Source organism: Carlito syrichta, unplaced genomic scaffold, assembly GCF_000164805.1.
Source record: "Carlito syrichta isolate Samal-C Ts95f unplaced genomic scaffold, Tarsius_syrichta-2.0.1 Scaffold305238, whole genome shotgun sequence".
NCBI lineage: Eukaryota > Metazoa > Chordata > Mammalia > Primates > Tarsiidae > Carlito > Carlito syrichta.
The window spans coordinates 335,648-343,184 of NW_007249334.1; the positions used below are offsets into that span (position 1 = coordinate 335,648).

The window sequence follows — 7,537 nt, forward strand, 5'->3', positions numbered from 1 at the left end:
GGCGGAGGAGGGCACCGAGGGCCGGCCGATGAGCTAGGGAGGTGAGGCATTCGCGGGGGGCACGCAGGGAGCCTGGGTGGGGGTCCGGGAGGCAGGGGAGGCAGAGTCTGCGGGATCCCAGACTCCAGAAGAGGAGGCCGGCTGTCCCAGGGTCCAGCAGAGTGGGGTCACTCCCGTGGGGGGAGCGAGCTAGCCAAAAGGTCTTCCCCGGGCAAGTCCAGGACCAGACTGAGCTCCAGGAAGTGTCGCCCTCTGAGGAAGGGCTGCCTACCCCGCACCCCAGACTCCCTACCTGGGAGGGGGTGGTGCATTTCTGCGGCACCAACTTTCACCTGCGAGTCACTAAGTAGCCCCCCATGTGACTGCTTGGGGTGCGCACTTGACCATCAGGCTGATGTAGGGAATCGACATCCACACGATTTGCTTCAAGAAGCAAATGCAATCAGTGCAAGGTGCATTGGCTCAAGCCTGTAATCCCAGCACTTTGGGAGGCGGAGGTGAGAGGATTGCCTGAGTCCAGGTGTTCGAGACCAGCCCGAGCAGCATGGCAAGACCTCATCTCAACATTAAAGAAAATAATAAGCCGGGCGTGGTGGCACATGCCTGTGGTTCCAGCTACTCGGAAGTCTGTGGCGGAAGGATCACCTGAGCCCAGCAGGTCAAGGCTGCGGTGGCCATGAGCAGCGTGCCACAGCATTCCAGCCTGGGCGACAGAGTAAGACTCTGACTCAAAAAAAAAAAAAGAAAGAAAGAAAGTTTTAGGCCAGGCACAGTGGCTCACACCTATAATCCCAGCACTTTGGGAGGCCGAGGTGAGAGGATTGCCTGAGCCAGTGGGTTTCAGACCAGCCTGGGCAACTTGGCGAGACCTCATCTCTAAAAATAAATAAAAATCAAAGTAAGAAATAAACATTGGGCTTAGAAATCTGACTTTAACAACTTGCCCTGAGCCTCCCTGCCTCCACTTCCCCATGAAGCATTTCTAAAATTTCAGTAAAGTCAGAGAGGAAAGTATTTCAAATACAAGTTCTGCATGTATGCACTGGACCTGCCTAGTAGGCAAACGAATGTCAAACCTACCCACATGGCTAGCAAAAGCTGGGCCCTAGCATTTAGCTGTGATACCATTTAGCTGTGACTTCCAGAAACTGGGAAGTCAGCAGTGTAGTTAACATAATGTCATGAATATGCAGTATTCCTGGTAGCCATCTGCCATAGGGGCACATCCTTTGGACTACAGGACAATGTCTGTATACACAAAGCTATAAGTCTGTGTTCCTTGGATTTCTGCTATCAAAGTTCAGCCAGGTGACGTGTCAGAATTAGGTGCCTGCGGTTTGCCCTGTATTTGTTTTCGTTGTTCCCACTCCTTGGTTTCTACTGCTCATTACTTAGAGGAGGGATAGTGCCATGTTACTGCTGATAAGTTCGTCTTTTTTTTTTTTTTTTTTTTTTGAGTCAAGGTCTGAGTCTGTTGCCCAGGCTAGAGTGCAATAGTGTGATCACAGCTCATCGCAGCCTCGACACTGGACTCAGGCAATTCTTCTGCCTCAGCCTCCTGAGTAGCTGGAACTACCATCAGGCCTGGGTAAATTTTTATTTTTATTTATTTATTTATTTATTTTATTTTTTTTTGAGTTGGAGTCTCACTCTGTCGCCCAGACTGGAGTGCAGTGGCTGCATCCGGCCACCGCAGCCTCGACCTGCTGGGCTCTGGTGATCCTTCTGTCTCAGCCTTCCGAGTAGCCGGAATTACAGGCATATACTACCACGCCTGGCTGATTTTTTTTTATTTATTGTAGAGATGAGGTCTCACTGCCCAGGCGGGACTCGAACCCGTGGGCTCAGGCAATCCACTCACCTCAGCCTCCCAAGGCGCGGGATTACAGGCTGAGCCACCAAGCCTGGCTAATTTTTATTTTTTACAGAGAAGTCTCGCTAGGTTGACCAGACTACTCTGGAACTCCAAGGCTCAAACAATTCTCCTACCTCAGCCTCCCAAAGTGCTGGGATTATGGGTGTGAGCTACTGCCAATAAGTGAGTCTTTTTTTTTCTTTTTTTTGAGTTGGCATCTCACTCTCACCCAGGCTGGAGTGTAGTGGCACACTCACGGCCACCCCAGCGTCAATCTGCTGGGCTCAGGCGATCCTTCTGTCTCAGCCTTCCAAGTAGCCGGAACTACAGACGTGCACTACCACGCCTGGCTAATTTTTTTGACTTATTGTAGAGACAAGGTCTTGCCAGTTTGCCTGGGCTGGTCTCAAACCTGTGGGCTCAGGCCATCCACTCGCCTCAGCCTCCCAAAGTGCTGGGATTACAGGCTGTGCCACTGAGCCTGGCCAATAAGTGAATCTTAATAACAGGATAGAATGTGGGAGTAATGCCTGGAGTCCTTTACCAAGCTGGAGCATTACTTGTGTGGGACCTTTGAAACCTGTCTATGCCCCAAAAAAGAATTAACAATTTTTAAAAAAGAGATGCAGTCTTCAGCACTTTGGGAGGCAAAGACAGAAGGATTGTTAAGCCCAGGAGTTCGAGACCAGACTGGGCAACATAGTGAGACCTTGTCTCTACAAAAAAAAAAAGAAGTCAAAAAATTAGCTGGGTATGGTGGCGTGTGCCTGTAGTCTCAGCTACTCTGGAGGCTGAGGTTGGAAGGATCACCTGGGCCTAGGAGGTTGAGGCTGCAGTGAGCTGTGATCGTGCCACTGCATTCCAGCCTGAGTGACAGAGTGAGACTCTGACTCAAATAAAAAAAGAGAGACATGAGGTCTGGAGGTCTTGTTATGTCACAGTGGTTGAACTCAAACTCCTGGGCTCAAGCCATCCTCCCACCTCAGCCTCCTGAGTAACTGGGATTGCAGGCACAGCCTCTGCACCCGGCTAAGCAATTTAGAGTCCAATTTCATGTAACTTGCATGCAGCATGCTACATATAATGAGTTCATAGGAGCTAAAAATCAAGCCAAGGTTGGGAACACAAGAAATCAGAGACAAGAAGCCTTGGGACGCATCTCAGGAGGGAGACTCAGAAAAGGGCAGGGCGGATGACGCCCCGGGGCATGGTCTGGAGATGCCGTTCTCACGGAGCGCCACCTGGCTAAGGGGGTGCCCTGCTGGCCTTCCTTGCGGAATCCGTGGGAAGCTGGCCCCTGGGAAGGGCGACTCCCAGCATAGCCTGCCCTCCCATCTCTCCATCTGCCTTGTCTTCTGTGGTCCCTCTTGTCCCATCTATCCTGGCCTGAGACCTTGACCTACCCGGTCTCCTTGTACCAGACAGTAATGAGAATAACTGGGTGGGTCTTGAGGGCCAGATGCTGATTTGAGTCTCTCTGAAGCCTTTGTGGGGGAAACTTATTTGAAACCTTGTAAACGGTTTGTCCACCACCAGTCAACCTCTAAAGATGGGCAGAGGGCCCCACACTTGGTCTTGACATTGAGGATACTCTGTTGGGCCGTGGAGGCAGGACCAGACCAGAGAGACGAAGTCATGGCCCCGCGCAGGGCTGTTCTCGCCGGCATAGCGGCCGGTTCCTGTTTCTGTGGGGGAAGCATGCGGGTATCCCGTGGAAGTTTCCCAAGAGACTTGAGCGTCCTGAGCCTTGTGGAGAAGTTCCACGTGTGCACTTGCCTTTCGTGTGTGATCTCGCACATGCCTGGGACTGCTTGCACACATGTGGGGGTGCATGCACAGCTGTGTGTGTGGATGGGCATGCGTGCAACTGTGTGTGCAGATGGGCATGCGTGTGGCTTTGTGCACATGTGTGGCTGCATGTGCACGCGTGGGTGTCCATGTGGGGGTCAGGCCCGCAGGGTCCACAGCATCACCGCCTACGGGTGTCTCCCCCATGGGAGGTGACGGGCTGTTTCTGCAATCCCCTCCTGGGCTTATGTAGATGGCCATCGTGAGAGGATGGCTGGTACTGGAGACCGTCTTTGCATGACATCTGTACTGGACTCCCCTGAAGCTTTGGCTGGCTCCCAGAAACATGTACCTCTGGATATGTAAATTACATCAGTTTGCTAAATTATGAAAGTCTGTGTGTGAAGTTGTATCAGGAGAGATCACTCTATGTCTTTCTGTCTTGGAGCCTAAAGTCCTAGAAGAAAATCCATTGTTTTCTTTTATTTCAGCCTTTCAAAAAATGTTTTCCAAAAGTGATACATGCTTATTAAAAAAAGACAAAATAGAAAATGAACCTCATAGGTGAATTCATTCCCCAGGGACCATCACTATTAACATCGCAGCCCAAGCCCTTTCATGTATGTCTACTTAAACAAGATAGGGTCATGGTGCACGTGCTGTTGTGTAAGCTGCTTTTTTTCACTTAATGATATGTGTGTTTGTGTCTTCCCACGTCAATACATAGAAATTTGGGTCTGGGCACAGCGGTTCATGCCTGTCATCCCAGTACTCTGTGAGGCTGAGACGGGAGGATCGCTTGAGCCTAGGAGTTTGAGACCAGTCTGGGCAACATAGCAAGACCTCGTCTCCACAAAAAATAAAGAAATTAGCCAGGTGTGATGGCACACACCTGTATTCCCAGCTTTTCGGGAGGCTGAGGCAGAAGGATCACCTGAGCCTGGGAGGTTGAGGCTGCCGTGAGCTGTGATCGAGTCACTGCACTCCAGCCTGGGCAACAGAGTAAGGCCATAACTAAAAAAAAAAGTGCTTATTTCTACCAGCCACCTGGTATTTTCTGTGTGGATGGGACCATCCTTCAGAACTGTTAGAACTGTTCCGTTGGAGCTGTGGTAGGTGACGCTGTGATGCGTGTCTCCGTAGACCTCCCTTCGGCTATCTGTCCAGGTGCCTCGGAAGAAGAAGCTTCTGCATAGAGAATACTGCCTTGGGAGCTTTGACACATGCTGTCATTTCCTTTGTCACGAGGGTCCCGTGGAATGCCATCCCGCCTTGCTGGGTCTCCCTGTGCCTTCCCTGAGGAGTGTGGACCCTCTTTCAAACCCTAGATGCGCTTGTTGCCGGAGCAGAGAGTCTGCCTTCGTCTCCCGAGCGCCACAAAGCATGGCCTGGCCGTGGAGTGCTGCCCCCGCTGCCTCACCCTCTGCAGAGCCCGACCTCGATGGCCCCACGAGGCCCAGCCCACAGCACTCCAAGGAGGAGGAGGAAGAGGACAGCCCAGCCTGGGAGCGCGCCCTGAGCAGCGGCCTCTGGTGAGTGTCCTGGCCCCGTGGGCTGGGCCTGCCTGTCTGGTGATGGGACAGTGAGCCCAGAGGGGGCCCTGAGGGGGCTTCCCAGGGTCAGCAGAGGGTCCAGGAAAAAGGAGAGACAGCCAGGCCTCACAGCAGCCAAGGAGGGCCCGGTCTTTGGCCCTTCACCGCCGGAGATCCTGCCTTCGGAGTGGACCAGGGTGGTGGCCACAGGCAGGGACGGGCTTGAGGGAACAGGGACCACATGATCCCCTGTGGCCCTCTTCTGCTTCCATGACACAGAAGTTCTCTGGGTCTTGTGCTGAAAGGGCACAACACTCACAGGACAGCCTCCGCACAGAGGACGCTGCCTTGCTTCCATGGGGATGATGGAGGGGGCGTCTCAGCAGAAGACCCTCTGGAGGCTGTTGCTACCCAGGAACGAGGGAAGGGGAGGGCTTGGCCAGGAACCAGGACCACCACTCAGTGCACTGAACCAGTGCCTCCCTGCCTTACTTCAGCCGCCCTGAAGGTGGCTGAAGTGCTCGAGCAAGGGCTGGTCCGTGGGCCACATGGCCCCTGCTGCCTGTTTGTGTCAATAAAGTTTTATTGGGACACAGCCATGCCCACTATTTATATATAGTCCAGGACTGCTTTTGTATATTTTGGGTTCTTTTTTTTTTTTTTTGAGTTGGAGTCTCACTCCTCCGCCCAGGATGGAGTGCAATGCATGTTCACGGCCACTGCAGCCTCGACCTGCTGGGCTCCAGCGATCCTTTCACCTGAACCTTCCAAGTAGCCAGAACTACAGGCACGCGCTACCATCCCCGGCTAATTTTTGATTTATTGTAGAGACGAGGTCTCGCCAAGTTGCCAGGGCTGTTCTCAAACCCCTGGGCTCAGACAATCCACTCACCTTGGCCTCCCAAAATGCTGGGATTCCAGGCTGAGCCACTGAGCCCGGCTACATTTTGGGTTCTTTTTTGAGATCGGGTTTCACTCTGTCACCCAGGCTGGAGTGTGGTGTCGCACTCACGGCACCACAACCTCCAACTCCTGGGCTCAGATGATCCTCCTGCCTCAGGCTCCCGAGTAGCTGGAACTACAGGCACATGCCACCATGACTGGCTAATTTTTCTATTTCTTTTTTTTTTCCCCTCCCCTTTTCTATTTCCTGTAGAGATGAGGTCTTGCTTTGTTACCCAGGCTGATCTTGAACTTCTGGCCTCAAGCAGACCCCCCACCTTAGCCTCCCAAAGTGCTGGGATTCCAGGCCTGGGCCCCCGTGCCCGGCCCCTTGCACATTATCCAGTGGCTGAGACACAGACTGTGTGGCCCACAGAGTCTAAAATATTTGCTGCCTGGCCCTTTCTCAAAAAAGCTTGCTGACCCCAGCCCTGAAGGTTTGTAGTGAGAGGACAGGGAAAGTCCATAAGACCCGCCCCCCCGAACCCTGCCCATCAGAAGCCCCTGGCATGTCTCCCAAACTTGAACTCACCCAGCAAACTTCAGACACAGGGCTCAGGCGTGGGAAGCCTCTTGGGCCCGCGGTGGCAGCGTTTTAAATGCACTCAGCAGAGGCAGCTGGCCCCCAAGTGCCACAGAAATCCACGTATTTACCAGAAGCCCAGCTGCTTCGCTTCAGCGGCCGGGGGATTGTGAGTTCTTTATTCCCAGAACCTTCCAGCCTCGACTCTTCCCTGTCGTGCTGTCGGCCTGTTTCTTTTCTCCCCACCCCACTCCCACGTGTTTCTGTCAGAACAAAGAATGCTTTTTGCATTCTAGAAAACAAGTGCAAATGTGCCATTCATGAGACCGCGTCGCTTGTCCAAACCCAGACACATCAGGAGTCCTTATAGGCCAGCTCAAAGGGGAAGCGCCACTTGAAGTAGAAAAAAGTGAGTGACTCTCAAAAGGGGTCGGGAGCATCATGGAAGGTACCAGAAAGGCTTGTGTGCAGAGGGCTCTTCTGCCACGGGGTCCCTTGGTGGCAAGCCCCCGTTGGGGCTGGCAGAAAGCCGCCCAGCCACTGCCTGACATGGGCTGCTTTTGTGTACACATGACTAGAGGTGTACCAGGGTGTGCCGTGGCAAGCCGGGCGCCATGCTGGGTACCTGCCTTGTCCAGTGTCGCCCTCACACAGCTCAGCAAGGCTCCGAGAGGTTCCGTGATGCTCCCGGCGTCACATTCCACTTGCCTGGCCATCTGGGAGCTGGGTTGGAACCCGGGCAGTGCTGCTGGCTGCTGCCTGTCTGGCCCGTACCCCACTGCCCTGTGTGGCCCCTTGTCCCTGTTGCTCTGATTTCTTTTTTTTTTTTTTTGAGTTGGAGTCTCACTCTGTCGCCCAGACTGGAGTGCAGTGGCCGCTCCTGGCCTCCGCAACCTC

At 53.4% G+C, this 7,537-nt stretch overlaps 1 protein-coding gene across 1 annotated transcript in view; it reads left to right on the forward strand.

Annotated features, from left to right (window-relative positions):
* Positions 1-4,990: 4,990 nt before the first annotated feature.
* The window catches only part of CUNH11orf24 (chromosome unknown C11orf24 homolog), a 7,070-nt gene continuing 4,523 nt past the window's right edge, over positions 4,991-7,537 (forward strand). Inside the window, exon 1 of the mRNA XM_008061397.1 lies at positions 4,991-5,175. The gene's annotated coding sequence lies outside the window, so the exon portion shown is untranslated. The remainder of the gene's footprint in view (positions 5,176-7,537) is intronic.